Source organism: Halichoerus grypus, chromosome 2 (assembly GCF_964656455.1).
Source record: "Halichoerus grypus chromosome 2, mHalGry1.hap1.1, whole genome shotgun sequence".
Lineage (NCBI taxonomy): Eukaryota > Metazoa > Chordata > Mammalia > Carnivora > Phocidae > Halichoerus > Halichoerus grypus.
Genome location: NC_135713.1, coordinates 73,285,642 through 73,301,254, shown reverse-complemented (window position 1 = coordinate 73,301,254; position 15,613 = coordinate 73,285,642). Strand labels below are relative to the sequence as shown.

The 15,613-nt window shown below is 42.7% G+C and overlaps 1 protein-coding gene across 9 annotated transcripts in view; it reads left to right on the top strand.

The window, feature by feature from the left end:
- The first annotated feature begins 1,186 nt into the window (after positions 1 to 1,186).
- MACIR (macrophage immunometabolism regulator) overlaps positions 1,187 to 15,613 on the top strand; it is a 169,067-nt gene continuing 154,640 nt past the window's right edge. For 3 of the 9 annotated variants that reach the window (XR_013445659.1, XR_013445658.1, XR_013445657.1), the window contains exons 1-2: positions 1,187 to 1,370; positions 9,201 to 9,290. The gene's annotated coding sequence lies outside the window, so the exon portion shown is untranslated. Of the gene's footprint in view, positions 1,371 to 2,082; positions 2,104 to 2,245; positions 3,858 to 5,954; positions 8,129 to 9,200; positions 9,291 to 15,424; positions 15,475 to 15,613 lie in introns of those variants that run through there. The other 6 variants (XM_078066958.1, XM_036109844.2, XM_078066957.1 and 3 more) reach the window with 6 other exon arrangements.

Below are 15,613 nucleotides of genomic sequence, written 5' to 3'. Positions count from 1 at the left end.
GGTTCTACATTTGAGAAGTTACATACATATCTATGTTGGAAATAAAGTAATTTATGTTTTCTAAAATCGTTCTTTAGAGAATATTTTTCGAAGTGTCCTCCTCCCTCTTCTCCCTCTATCCTCCCAAACTTACTTCAGGGCACATAGAGGTGGTATAAAATGTCTTCTAGCGGAGAAGCCGGGAGGCATCACTCTGTTGAAATACGGGTGTTCAAATTTACTTGCCTTTATATTATCAGAGGCATATGTAGATTTTGAAATAAGTTTGAATCAATATTTATCTAAATTTGTATTAATTTACACCAAATTTATGCCTTTTATGTTCAGATAAAGTATTTTGTTAAAAAAAAAAAAGAAGAAACAACAGTAACAACAAACTCTCTTGGATTGAGACTGGAACATAAATTAGCAACATTTATAAACCATTTTGTGGTTCCACTCTTTGGGTTCAGACTCAGCTCAGGCACTAACTAGGTGTGTGACCTCGAGGAAGTTAAATTTTCCAAATCTTTAAAATGTGGATAATTGGTCACATCCTTACAGAAGTGAGAGGTGTAAATTTGGAAATGCATGTGAAAAGGCTTGGCACATGGTGAGAGCTAAGCAAATGTCATATTCTTATCGCCGAGTTTATTAACTTGTTTGGCAGAGGAGATGCACATGAATTGAGAATAGAAAAGTCTGATCAAGGAAAGAATTTCTTACAGGAATGGAAAAGATCAAGTCGGAGGATTCAAAAACAGCGAATCCAATCAGAATCTAAATCTGAATGCACCTCACCCCTCAATTTTCAAGATTGACCCTATAATTTGTAATTTCATGGGCTTCCGGTCTTCTCTACTTCGGCTCAGTGCAGAGTCCTTTAAGTAGAGACTCACAAGTGATAAACATCACACCACAGCCCCTAACCCCGAGGAAACCTGAGCGTAGCCGGGCCTGCGAGTCGGAGCTCCCGAGACAGTGTGCCGGCTGGGACTGGGAGGAGGCGTTACGACTCCTCCTCTCCTCCCCAGGCCGCAACTCCCCCGCCCCCGCCAACTACTTCAGGCCTCTTAAAGCCTTTCTCTCGCCCGCCCGCCCTTGCTCGGGGTGTCGGAGCTGGGCGCAGCAGGCGGGCCCAGCGCTGACGGGCGGCGCCTCCGCAGCTAGAGGGAGGAGGGCGGGAAGGCGGGCGGGGGAGGAGGAGGAGGAGGCGGGGCCTACGCCGGGCGGTAGCTGGCGCCGAGCGCGGTGGGAGAGGAGAGGGTACCCGGCTGGCTCGCCTGGCGGCCTCTGCCCGGATCTCGGCGCCGCAGCCCTGCGCCTCTCCCGCCCTTGTCTCCGGCTCCGCGGCCCAGTTACAGCGGAGGTGGCGGAGCCGTGGGCCACCGGTAGGTTGCACGGGGACGGCGGTTCCGCCTGCAACCTTTTGTGCTGCAGAAAAAGGTGGTGGTGGTGGTGGTGGTGATGGGCGGGTGGGTTGGGGGGTGCCCCAGTCACCGAGCCCCGGTGCCAGCCCCAGTCGCGGCACCGCCCCTTCCTCCCTGCCTCGTGTCGGGGCCGGGCGCGCGGTGTCCGCGCGGTGCTGGGGAACCCTGGGCGGGCGGGCCTCCGGGATGGGCGGCGGGTCGGCCCCCAGGGGCCCCGGGCCTCGGCGGGCTGGTCCTTGGGCGCCCGGGCAGGAGGCTGGGGTCTGGTGAACTGGGTGGGGCCCTTGCGGGGTGCGGGGAGCCCGCGGCTGCTTGGCACAGGGGTGGGGCCGGAGACGCCGTGAGTGTGCAGCGCGTGTGAGTGTGCGGGGGCGTGCGCCCCCGTGTGCGCGCGGCGTGCGCTCGCCGGGGAGGTGCGGGGACTCGGCGAGCCGGAGCGCCTCTCCCGCGGTGCGGCGGTGCGGAAGTCGGGGCGCGTTGGCGCGCACGCTAGTTCCTCCGCCGGCGTGCCCGCACCGCGGGGCAGCGGCGTCGGGGCCCCATTGAGAAGTAGCTTTTTCCCGGGCTGGCGGCGGCTTTGGCCGCGCGCCCCGGCCGCGCGCTGGGTGCGACTGCCCCGGCCAGATAGCGCCTGAGGGCGAGCCCTGACGGCCTTATCTCGTCGGCCCTCCTCGCCCGAGCTGCAGTCCGGGGGGTGAGGCCGCCCTCGAGCCCGCAGCCCGCGCCCGCTGCGCTTCTGCTGGTGCGGCGGGGGCGGACGGACCGGCAGTGCCCGGGGGCGCGCGTGTAGATTGGGGTCGGGTGCTGGCCAGAAGCGAAAGCGGCAGATTTGTCGTTGGGCATCTCCGCCCTCTCCCCACCTGTCGCGGGTGGACTTTGGGGCGGGTGGTAAGCAGAGGAAAGGGGTTTCCAGGCGGGCGGCAGCCAGACGTTGAGCAGGCGGCCCCATTGTGAAGCTGCCAAACTCTCTCTAGTGGTGGAATCTGCAAATCTGCCAGCGAGGCGATGGGAACATGAAGGGAATGATGGCCCCGTCCTTTTCCCCTTGCAAATGTTCCACATCCTTAGGGTCTTCCTGCTTCTCCGCCCACATCAGTTTGTACCCGGGTGGGTTAGTGGTCTGTGTCGAGCCAAGATGCTGAGAGGGTATGCGTATGGTTGTAGTGCACAGGTAAAACTGGGGCTGGGAACTTTCTAATCACTTGAGCAAGAATGGAGGCAGTAGCATTTTATTGCATGCTCACTACTCCTAGCCGAGAGAGCAATTCTTGCACAACATTTCTGACGTTAGTAGAACTCTTTATTTTACATTGTTTTTCTCAGATGAGCCACCCTACAATTTAGAGTTGTTAGTTGTTAGAGGAAGTTACACACTAAGGGAGATAGAAGTGATCTCTTCCGAAAGTTTATTTTTTCAATGATTTCAAAATACAGTATTGGTTATTACTGCAGAAGCGTTTGGTACTTTATTAATTCAAGACCAAGATTTATGCTTACACAATTATGTTTAATGAATGTTTCACAGATTTCAGTGTTTCTGTGATGTAGCTATGTATGCATTATAAACTTAATAAAATGACCAGGATGAAATATTAGGATTGATGAGCCCGTAGACCTTTTGATTTGATAGGAACGGTGTATACAATATGCTTCTGTCAACATTTTAGTAAATTGCAAGTGAGACTGTTTGATAGTGACTATTCTAGGACATAAGATTATATACGGTATTTATTGACCTTGCATAATAGCGAATTCGTTTACTTTGTATAATTTTGTATCCTTTGGAGAGCTCTTGTACACCCTTAAAAGTATTTAGTGTGATAGGAGTAACAAAACTTTACATACAGAGTTGAAATTTGCTTTGCTGTTGCTGATTTATTTATATCCTCTGGGGGAAAAAAATCAGCTCTTTTCCTCCAGAGAGAACTCTCGATTCATCACCAGCCTATCAAAATAAGTTCCTGGATTTAAGCTTTCATGTGGAAGGTTAGCTAATTCCACCGTATGCACCTGTCCCATTTCGGTTATGCTTTCCTAAGAGGCAAATTTCTTGTAAAGACTGCTTGTAGATCTGCAGTTCCAGTTACTGTCAGTCATATTTGTAGTGAAAGCAATTTTTTTTTCTAAAAGTAGAAGAGTGACTTTACATAATAGTGAGACAACGTTGGTAATCTAGCTTTAATTTCTACTAACAGAAATAGAGGGAAAATGCATGCTGCACTTTCAGGGGGTTGCTATTAAAAGAACTGATACTAGGAAGAGAAACACATTTTTTTGTCTTACTGAACTGATTATGGGTTGTCTTACCCCCTTGGTGAGGTTTGTAAGATCAAGGATGGTTCAGAAATGTCACACACAAACTCTTCTTAAAAATTATTGATGATTTAGTTTTTATGAGTTACAAATGGAAAAGTGAGATTGGAGTAATCCCTACGAGGAGCACGTAGGGTAGGTACAGCTAAGCATTTTGTTCTTATTGTGTGTGTTGTACTAGCAGTTAAACCATTTTATTTCTGCTCTGTGTTCTGTTACTTGAGAGATGTTTTGGTCCTTATCTTTTTTGTTTTTAGAATAATCTTTGAGACTAGTGGTTGCAAAATATTTTCATTAATCTGAATGCAACTTTTAAAAATCTGCTTTTTAAAATTATTGATCTCTCCTCAAATAGCTACTCTGAGAAATACTGCCTGTTGCCTTTTTTTTTCTTTGTGTTTTGGGATCTAGAATTAGAACCCATAACTTCCACCATTTTTCTTTGCCTAAAATTTATCTTGTTTTCCATAATATACTCTTTAATGATTAGTGGGCTTTATTTACCAAAATTCACAAGGGCTATTTGCTGGCCTTCATATTTATAACCATATGATTTGGAAGTGATAGATTTTAATTTTTTTCTTTAAAAAAAACAAAACAAAACTCTTTTAAAGTAGGCTTCACGGTGGAGCCCAACACAGGGCTTGAACCCACAACCATGAGATCAGTACCTCAGCCGAAATTAAGAGACAGACCCTTGATTGACTGAGCCATCCAGGCGCCCCTGATTTTTTTATTTTTAATTTTTTTTCTTCCAAATTTTTATTTAAATTCTAGTTAGTTAACATATAGTGTAATATTGGTTTCAGGAGTAGAATTTAGTAATTAATCACTTACATATAACACCCAGTGCTCATCATAACCAGTGTCTTCCTCTATACCCATCACCCATCTAGCCCATCCCCCACCCCCTCCCTCTGTCAACCCTAGTTTGTTCTCTGTCCGTTAATTTTTTTTCTTATTGCTATTTTGTTAGTAGATCTGTGCTGAAGTCTGATACTTATGGCTTTTTTATACATAGGGATTTTGTGTGGGCCTGAACATTTCGTGTGGAGCTTTCTGTATTTGGGGGAAAAAAACACTCCCTTCTCTGGGTTCCCAGTACCATTCAGGTTTACTGTTCTATGCATTAGATTTCCATGTCTGTCTGTCTTTCCTTCTCGCCTGGTCTCCGGCTTCACTTTTTGTATTTGCCCCAGTGCCTGTACAATGCTGGGATATAATAAGACTCAAGAAATATTGTTGAAGGACAGAAGGAGTAAATGAATAATTGAGTGGCTGAGTGGATACAACCAAAGAAATACTCCTCAGATCTATATGGGAAGCCACCGTGCAAGCAGAAGGGTCATTTTTCCTTCCTCCCCTCTCCACCCCCAGTCTTTTAATTCATTGCCTTTTCATTGTTAAATATTACTTTTGAGTAGGATAACAATGTAATTTCCAAACCGGGACACTTTGGAGAGATAAAGGGGGTGCTATAAATAATTATGCCGCATTACTGGCTGAACTGAGACATGTGGCCACCCTACTTTTGCAGGACATTCTTCTTTATTTACCTGTTTTGATATCTGTCACCCTGCCTGAGATATTTGACACGCTTCCCGGTTAATGTTTGCAAACTTTCCTATTTGCAGTAGCTTCATTTGCAGTCAAACGTTGGGTGTCTTTTGCTTAGTCACTCATGGCTCCCCTATCCCGAGGCCTGCGGGAAGACCTTGGCCATGCTGACTTTTTCCTATTTTCATTGCTTCCAGGATAATGTCACGGGGTTTTCTGTTCGTTTCAGCTGTTTGTAGCTGGAAGCATTATGTATTCTAGCCTCTGCTCTTTTTACCTCAGTCTGTTTTTCTACACCGCATTTAGTCCATCTTGTAAGCATTTCACATGAGTTCTTTTCCTTCTTGCTGACCGTCTTTGAGAGGAGATCCGTTGATACCTTGCCAAGCCTTCATGGTAAAAACATTGGCCAGAATCAGCTGCAAGTGTTAGAGATTTATAGATTTTTAAAATATTCTAAAAATGCTATTTCTAAACATTTTTTAAAAAAGATTTTACTTATTTATTTGACAGAGAGAGACACAGCGAGAGAGGGAACACAAGCAGGGTGAGTGGGAGAGGGAGAAGCAGGCTTCCCGCTGAGCAGGGAGCCCGAGATGCAGGGCTTGATCCGAGGACCCTGGGATCATGACCTGAGCCAAAGGCAGACGCTTAATGACTGAGCCACCCAGGTGCCCCTAAAAATGCTATTTCAATCTAAAACTTTATTCTAGATTTGAAAGCAGGGGAACCTTAAAGTGATTGTCTACTCTTGCCCTGGAGCCGAAGTGGAAATTTAGGAAATGCTCGGTACTTTCATAGTAAACAGAATATATTAACTCATCATCCCTATTCTCCCAGTGTCTGTGGGCTTTGGAGTCAGACTTGTAGGGGTTCAGATTCTTGTTCTGACTCTCAAATAGTTATTACTTGATCGAATACTTTAAAATGGGGGTAATATTTTCCCCATGGAGTAGCTATAAAATGTTTGTAGCTTTTGGCATAGAGAAGGTGTTCAAAAATATTGGTTTCTTTTTATTAAAAATCCAGTTCTTTGGGAACTTTCATATTAAAATCTTAATTGTTTCTAGCAGGACATGGGGTAAAGCCCATACTGTAATTTTTCTTCTTCTTCTTCTCTCTTTTTTTTTTTTTAAGCAAGATTCCTTTATAGGCAATCTCTTCAAGAAGATACATTCTTATACTACTCTCTGGTCTCGTTCTTTTAATTCTTCCTTTTTTTCAACATCTTTATCCTCTTCCTCTTAGCCTCTGTGCACAGATAGCAGGTGGTGACACATACAACAGTAAGCAGAGTCAGAAATGACTAAAAACTGAGACAGGGAATGGGGCTGCTGCACCTTGGTTTCGCCTGGGTGGCTCCCTTGGACTCTATGTTTGTGTTCTATTTTTGGCTTGGCACTGCTGTAATAGGGATAATCAGTTACTACACTTTGTTTACTATGAAATTACCGACCATTTCCTAGACTTCCACATCAGCTCCTGGGCAAGAGCTGGATAATTACTTTAAAGCTCTCTGTTTTCAAATCCAGAATGAAGTTTGGGGTTGATTTTTCTTTTGCTCTTGAAAAAAATGTTGGAAAATCTATTTTTTCAATGCATTCAAAAGTTTGAAAAGAAGCTTATATCACCAAATACGTAATACACATTACATGATAGCTTGAATGAGATTTTACAGTGTTTTCTAAAACTAGTTTTATTTAGAATTAAAACACATCCAGATTTTTCTCATGTTCCTGCTCCTGGGTTTTCTGTCTAAATTTCTAAAAGTCTAAATGAAATTTATCTCACTCCATGGTAGAGGTAGCCCTGAAAAATGAAGTGGAAATCTCTCTCTCTATTTGGCATCCAACCATATAACCAGCTAGTTATTGGTTGACAACGTTTTTGTCCTCCCTTATAATTTATGATTTTCAAGTGTCTTATATGCTTCTAGGAGAAAGGGTCCATGGTGTAGACTGGCTTCGTACAGGACTCTGGTATGCGCTTTAACATCCTCGCGTTTTCAAGTTGGAAATAACACTAGGACTAGTAGCTAAAACCACCTCCTTCTAATCATTTCACAAGTGAGGCAATAAAGCTTTAAAATAAAGTGCCTCCCCACACATTTGAAATAGAATTCCATTTACAGAAATTAATTTACATTTTTCAGGAACATGGTTATTGTGTAAAAAGCTGTCCATCCGGGCTTATGACTGAACAGAGGCCACATGTATACAAAGCAAAGCCAGCGGGCTTCGGAGTCAGAGAAACTGGGGTTCAGGTTCCCGCCTGACCCTCAAATAGCATTGCTTGATGGAATACTTTACAAGGGAGGTGATACCTCCTCGTGGAGTAGTGGTTAAGATGAAGCGATAGAAATGGCGCGTAGCTTTGGCGTACAGAAGGTGCTCAGAAATATGAGTTTCTTCTTAAATTTCCCTTCCCCATTAAAAATCCATTTACTTGAATAAGAAATCAACTTAAACTTTATAACAATAGTATTGGGGACATTTTGAGGGGTGGTTATAGTAAATAAAAAACGTATTGTCGGGCAAGAGTTTTTGCTGCGTTACAGTTCCCTCTGTGTAAAAACCAGAGGCCTCCCTGGTGGAGGAGAACCGAGTCTTCCTTCTGTAGTGTCTTGGTTCCCCGGTCTGGACCCAGTGTGTGGCAGAAGCAGCGGAAGGGAGCATCACGTGTCTGTTTCCTAAATCTGTGGAAGTTCCAAAGGCTGATACCCATGGGAGCTTCTCAGGATGACAGACCGGTGTTGGTGCAGTCACTTCTTCCGGGTTCTGAAGTTCAAGAGGCAGATCCCTTTAACTCAGTAACTATCCATTTCCTTTGGATGGAATTCTTCAGCAGTGGTAAGGAAAGTAATAAAGTGACAGAGTCCTGGCCTTCTCCCTTGCTGTTTGCACTGGCCGTGAGGGCGTGTTTTCTCTGTAGCCGCTCTTGGGGGCCCTGTGCACCTGTGCTGGTGAGATGAATCCACTCAGCTCACTTGAGGCTCCCTGGCCCCCGGTTCAGCACAGCCACAGAAACGCAACCACCAAAGAAATCTTTACAGGTGGATGGGACTTTGGGGAGTTTCCTTGACCTCAAGAAATTAACCTAATTAACAAGGAAGGTAGGAGATAAAGATAGATTCTCACACATTACCTCCCCAGGTAAGGGGAAGGCCTAGAGGAGATGCTCGAAACCTTAAGCAATGTGATAATTCTAAAGAAGTGTTGTTCTCTTAAAAAAAAAACAACGTTTTCCAAGGCCTTTCCAGTCATATGCTGCAGAGCAGTCTTATGAAGGATTTTTATTGTTGCTATTTTATGGCTAAGATGAATAGACACCAAAAATTAATTGCACAATAATAACATCACACATCTCTAAAGGGCTTCACAACGCACAGAACACGTTCCCCTGCCTCATCTCATTTGATCCACATAACAACTGTATGAGGGAGGAAGAACGATATGGTCCTCATTTTAAATATTGCTCTTTATGCAAGGTCAGGAGTCAGAGTTCTTAGCAAGGCCATAGCTAGGACCTGTTCTTTTGATCCTGGTCTCATCATTATTTTCTTCATAGAATATTGTGAATCTCTTGAGTACATGAAGAAGACTAGGTTGGTGGAACCAACATTTAAACCCCCAAATTTGTGTGTCTCTTTATTTAGTCCAGTTAGCTACTCTTAGTCTCGAGGTAGAATTTCAGCAGCAGAATACAGAGGAACAAACATGACAAAATGTTTGAAGTTTAATTTAGCTGAACAAAGTCAAATTGCTTTAATTAATTGACTTAATATTATATCCTCTATAACCTGTACCTGATGTTAGTACCTCCTGCTAATTTCATCCTGTGTTGCAGTTAGAATTGTTATAATTGCTTTATAAGTTGTGTTACTTGTTAAATTAAAGGTTTATTTTTATATTCCATGTTTAGTATCTGGTGTAGAGCAGAAAAAATATTATGCCTGTGTTCCCTTGGGACTCATTGGACATTGTACAGTGACGTCTTCTGGGATTTAGTCTGGTGAGTTATATTTTGCTTTTTCTCTCTGTTAACCCGTTGTATGAACTTAATATCATCATGTGTTTTAAGGACTACATAAACAGATGAATGTGAAATGTCGAGATATTATTGCAAACATGTATACTCCAGTAATGAAATTTTTAATGATGGGAACTGAAATTATTGTTGCAGATTGCTAACATTATTATCTTGAAGTGTTTGCCTTACTGATTGAGTGGGGTTTTTCCTTATTCCTGTGAGATAAAGGAGGTTTTAAGGAATAATATTTCAGGATAGAGTAGTTAGGAGGTAGTTGCTCTAATTTCAGGGAAATTTTAGTAAAACATTAATCCCTAGAGATTGGCAAAATAATTTGCACAAAGTTCTAGTTGTATGTTATCATCCATAAAGAATGGCCAACAGGTGACTGAAAGGAGCATCAGTTTCACTTGGTTATATAGCAGTTCACTTTTATTACCCCGTGAATTTAAACTTGTTAAAATGATGCAGTGCTGTTGTCTTTTCCTTGTCTTTTTTCAGTGTGTCATCTGTTGTATCTATGCTAACACAGTTATTCATGTGACTCCATGTGTTTGAAGGTGAAAAAAATTTCATAATTATCTTTGTAGCTTTTTAGCATTTGAAAAAGTACATTAGTGTGACTTCTTGCTTTGGTATCTCATTCTACTTGAGCAGTGTCTTTGTAAGTCCTTGCTTTGAATTTGGGTGGTCAGAATCCTTGGGGGGAAAATCCTTGGGAAAAAAAATTCCGGAAAAACCTCTGGTTTCATAATAAGTGATCTCCAAATTAGCAGTCAGCAGCAGAATAATTCAAACGAATGATGGGGAAAACCAGGTACTTTTGTTTCATTAGGTAGATACAGCGTACCAGATTTATGACAATGCATTTTAAAACATTGAGAAAATGGAAACATTACTAAGTTTTCAGTTTTGAGGAAAAAAGCAAGACGTTTGAAAGCTCTAAGTACAAAATACTTTTAGAGGATATTGAGTAAGAAATAATATGGCTGAGTCAGTAACTCATCTAATTTAAATAAAGCACAAAACTAGGAGCAGTGAGTGGAAGTTACAGGAATGTGTGTGCGCGTCTGTGCGTATCTTTCTCTTCAGATGCATATGTGTATATGTGGGTGTGTATACATAATTATGTATGTAATACAGGGACAGTCTATATATGTAAATACAGGGACAGTCTAGCACAGCTACAAAGGTGAAATGAACCAACTCAAGAGGTAGTGAGTTACCTGTCATTGGAGGTGTTCAAACATACACTGAACAACCATTAGGATTCCTTCTGATTCTGAGATTAGATAATTTGAAGAATTTTAAAATTAGGAGGATGGTCAAAAACTTGGAAGTATGTGACAGGCTTCTTTTATTTTAATTTTATTTTTTTTTATTTTTAAAGTCAGACTTCAAATTGAAGTATAATTTGTATATAGTAAAAATCACCCTTTTGTATAGTTTGATGAGTTTTGACAAATGTATTCAGCTGTGGAATGCCCATTACAGTCAATATATAGACCATTTTAGTCACCCCCCAAGATTCCCTGTGCCCCTTTGTAGTTTTGTCCCCTCCTCCCAACCCTGACCTTTTGCAGTCCTTGATTGATTACTGTCCCATTAGTTTTCCAGAATGTCCTATAAATAGAATCACACATATGTAGCATTTTCTATCTGCTGCTTTCTTTCTTGTAATCCTGGTTTGCTCCTTTCTGTTGCTGGATGGTATTCCATTGTATGGATAGAGCACGGTTTCTTTCTCCCATTTCCCTGTTGATGGACATTTGGATTGTTTCCAGGTTTTGGTGATTATGAATAAAACTGTTAAAAACATTCATGTTCAGGTCTTTGTGTGAACATACATTTTCATTTTTCCTAGGTAAATACCTTCCAGTAGGGTAGGTGGGTTGTTTAATAAACATTTATTTAACTGTGTAAGTAATTGCCAAACTGTTTTCCAAAGGGCTTTACCTGGCACAGGCTTCAAAGAAGCTAAAGTAACTGTAGCAAAGTGTGTGCAGAGGAAGGGGCCTGATTCTCATTCAGCACAGATTTATTTTTATTTTATATCTAGTTTTAACAAGTCTGATTAGCACATACTTTTAAAGCCCACAATGGATTAGAAACAGTAAGTTAGAAGGTGTTAGGGATAGGTTGTTAGCAATTTGAAGCAGCCAAAAATGTATCCACTAATGGGACAGTAATCACTGATCTAAAACAAAACAAAACAAAAAGCAGGGACTTAGAGGAGTGAAATTCTTTTATCTGATAAGTTCTGTCTGACAAGTTCCCAGACATGTCTGCAGAGTAGAATCTCCTGGAGATCTTTTGAAAATTTCAGAGCCTAGGCTGTGCCCCAGATGACTTAAACCACAGACCTGGGTAGAGCACAGGCCTCCATAGGTTTTGAAGCTCCTTGGATGCTGCTCGCCGGTATACAAGTTGAGGAGCTGTGTGCCCCAAGCACAGCATGATGAGGTTGCAGGCGTCCGGAAACCCGGCACTGCCTGCCCCGCCCTGGGCAAGCCCCTGCCTTCATGGCTTCAGTGCCCTCTTCTTCATAATCAGAAGCTCTGCAGAGGTGAAATCCAAGATGATGCTGGCATTGAAACTTGGTGGTTCTAGATATTACTAGACTGACAGTAGTCAAGCTTGGGAGACTCCATTTGCCAAGAGCCGGCTTTATTCCAAATGGATCATTTCTTGAAAAGGATTTTGTTCACATGGTGACATTTTTGTTCTGTATATTTAGACAGTTATATATGTTTTCTCTTAAATGGAATTGCTGTGTGTTACTAAAAACGGTACAAGCATATGGAACAATTTTTTTGATTACTGATGGTGACTTTTTTTTTTCCGATAAGCCTGATTAAAAAAAATATTCCCAGAATGCAGTCCTTCTTAAAAAGAATTCTTTGTAAGGCAGTTGTGAAACTTCTCAGCTATTTTCAGAGCTGGTCTGAGGAGCTGAGGCACCTCGGTCATATCTTTTAAATGCCCCTTGTGCCAAATGCTTGGGAGGTTTGACCTCTTGGGGAGTGTTCAGAACTGAGCAGATTTTACCCAGGTGACGGTCTTTTGAGCGCGCTCATCTCGGTGTACCAGGGTCCCCTACACGTGTGTTGTAGTTTGGACCTGTTGGCCTTAGTTCCAGCCAGAATTCATAATTGCATGCCGTACCCCATGTTTTTAAAATACACGCTGTGTACGTTTTTCTAGCAGATATTGAGGTGTTACCTTGTCTGTAGTCTTCTTGAGTTTTGAATCCTCCCATATTTCAAAGAAATACGGTGGCCCCTATGAACACTGTCGGGTCTTTCATGTTTTGTAAGTTTATGTCAGTACCTTTGTTACAGATTAGATTGTGAAGGAATTTGATAGTGAAGACCCTTAGGTGCCATTACAAAGAATTATATATGTTCCTGGAACTTGTGTAGGAAACTCGGTTTTAAAAGTATTAGTCAACTACAAGTTGACTTTTCTATTCTCTTTTGTATTTTTTGTTCTAGACTCTTCTATCGACAGAAATGTTGCTGCTTCTGTTATTATAATAACAATACTTCTTCTGTTTTCTGTTTCCGGTTTTTATTTTTGCTTTAAACTACATATGAAAAGCATTAATGGAACCAATAAGGATGTCATTGCTCTGTGATTTCTAGCGTTTAGCAGTGCAGAAGTTAGCATCGTGCCTAGTTTCCCGGTTCATGTTTATTCTTATTGATGCGGTGGGAGTGGGTGCCTGTTACACATACCTGCGGTATTTGTAAGAGTGCTTTGTAATCTTTTATCTTGGCAGTAGGCATTTATGAGGCACGGTTTATTTTAGGATAGGAAACAAAATGCTTTGTCACGAATGGTTTGTTAAGAATAATAAACCTATAGGGCGCCTGGGTGGCTCAGTCGTTAAGCGTCTGCCTTCGGCTCGGGTTATGATCCCAGGGTTCTGGGATCGAGCCCCACGTCGGGCTCCCTGCTCAGCGGGAAGCCTGCTTCTCCCTCTCCCACTCCCCCTGCTTGTGTTCCCTCTCTCCCTCTCTTTCTGTCAAATAAATAAATAAAATCTTAAAAAAAAAAAAGAATAATAAACCTATAAGCAGATTTTTCATGGTAAAATATAAAGAATATTCTGCCAGGCACAGGCCATCACCAGTTGTAGTCATGGTAGCCATGTTTCCTGGTCAGTGCTTTTATTTATTTATTATTTATTTATTTTTTTAGAGAGAGAGCGAGTGAGTGGGGCTGGGGGGCTGTTGAGGGCAGAGGGGGAGAGAATCTTAAAGCAGATGCCACGCCCAGCATGGAGCCCGACACGGGGCTCGGTCCCACAATCCTGAGATCATGACCTTAGCCAAAATCAAGAGTCACTTAACTGACTGAGCCACCCATGCGTCCCTGATCTAGAGCTTTTAGTAAGAAATTTTGGTGTGTGAGATACTGTACCTCCATCTCTAGCGTCACTGTTTTCTTTTTTGCTAGAATTGCAGAATTAGAAAGTAGCTTGACTTCTTCAGATATGTTCCTATACTACTTCTGCTCATTTAAGAGGTCGCCTGAGGAAGTTGATCCTGTCACTGCTCCCAGAGTTTTGCTCCAGTATTAAATCCAGTCAGGAAATTCTCAGGAATTTAATAGCAGAAGAAGTTTGCTTTTGGTCACATTGAAGAGTGGAGGGCATACTGCTTAGTCAGCATTCCACCTAGCTAAAAACAAAATATTTGCCAGTCTGTGTTCTCTTTTCTGAAAGGCGGCCACCACCTAGCTTTCTCAGTGGTGCACACTACTAGGCACTCTTTAGAAGGGCAATATATAAGTAAAAAGTTTTAAAAAAATCTAAGCAGTTTGTAAGAGTCAGGTTGTTGCACCCTTGACGTTCCTACACGAATATCAAGATCTGAAGATGTTCTCATACATTCGACACTGAAGAAACCAATTGAAACCACCTCACAGAGCTGTTAGTTTTGAGACTGTCTTACTGTTTGGAGCAGAAGTAGTGATGTTTTTGTAGCTAAAACGTGCAAGCAGTTTTCCAGAATTTACAGTTGTTTATCAGAAGTGCAGTAGGTTGCAGCTACATATGTAATACTTAAGACAAGCGTTTTTATGTTCCAGTACCGTGAGACTGTAACTCAGAAATTGGACGTAGAGTGTTGACCTTAGTTCCTAGGCCACATACTTGCTAGAGTGTATTGGAAGTGCTTGTTTCTTTAACTTGCTGGTTAAGTGGTGTCTTCGAACAGGGGGTGTGTTGTTTACCTCAGCAAAATATGGTAGGTTTCTTAACACCAGGCTGCTCGGTTGGAATTTCCAGAGCTCTTAGACCACATTGGTTTCTTTTGTTTGACAATCAAGGTGAAATCATTGTCTGTCAGGTAGATGCCTGAAGATCCTGTTAGGTGGTTTTGGCCAACCCACGTGCTGGTTTTTATGGTGTTATGGCTGCTGGAAACTGAAGCCATGGTGGTTACTCATCTCTTAGTATTGTTCTCGTAGCTGTTCCGTGTCCCATCCAGTTGTGATGTTTATAGATCACTGCACTCACTGTCTTCAGTTTTCTCATTTTCTAGGTGCTTATTTTCTAGATAATAGATACCTTCTGCCTTTTTCTCTCAAACCTTTGCATCCTGACATCCTTTATCCTCCGCCTCTAGAGCTTCTGAGAATTCCTGATGGTCTGCCTGGATGCAGCAGAACGGGCTTAGGATACGAGCAAACTGCTGAGGGTCCTGTTGACCACAGAAGCCTATGCCTGCTCTTCTTTATTGTGATTTTGTACGCTCTTCCCTTGCTGAGCAATTTTTATCCCTCGGAGGCACAGAAGATGACTTTCAGCCTAGCCTCTGTTTGAATTATTACCCAAATCCGAATGGGTGGAGTGTGGATGCATGGATTTGGGCAAGTTTATAATGCACCAAATGAGAACACAGGAAGGTGGCTGGTGGTGGTCTGTGGACTGTCACGGATTCCCAGATTGGGAAGAGACCTAGACCAGCGTGTCACCTAATGTGGACTGAGTGCTTGAGTGTCATCACCTGGGCCATTCTTGTGTGGGGTACCCATCTGTGTGTGTGCTCTGTTTCCTCCACAGCCCTGGTTATTCGAGCCTCACTGATCCCCCTCTCCTTGTCTTTCAGAATGGACTATCAGACACACACTTGCTGCCCGTAGCTGCCTGTCAGGTTAGGTAGGTTGGAGGCCTTGGATCCGTCTTCTTGTGCTCCTTCTGGGGATCTAGAATTAGTGAGAAAGGAAGTATTAGATTAGTGTGTCATTTGGGTTAGAGGAAACATTTGTTTATCAGCATAAGATTTGACGAAGCTCGG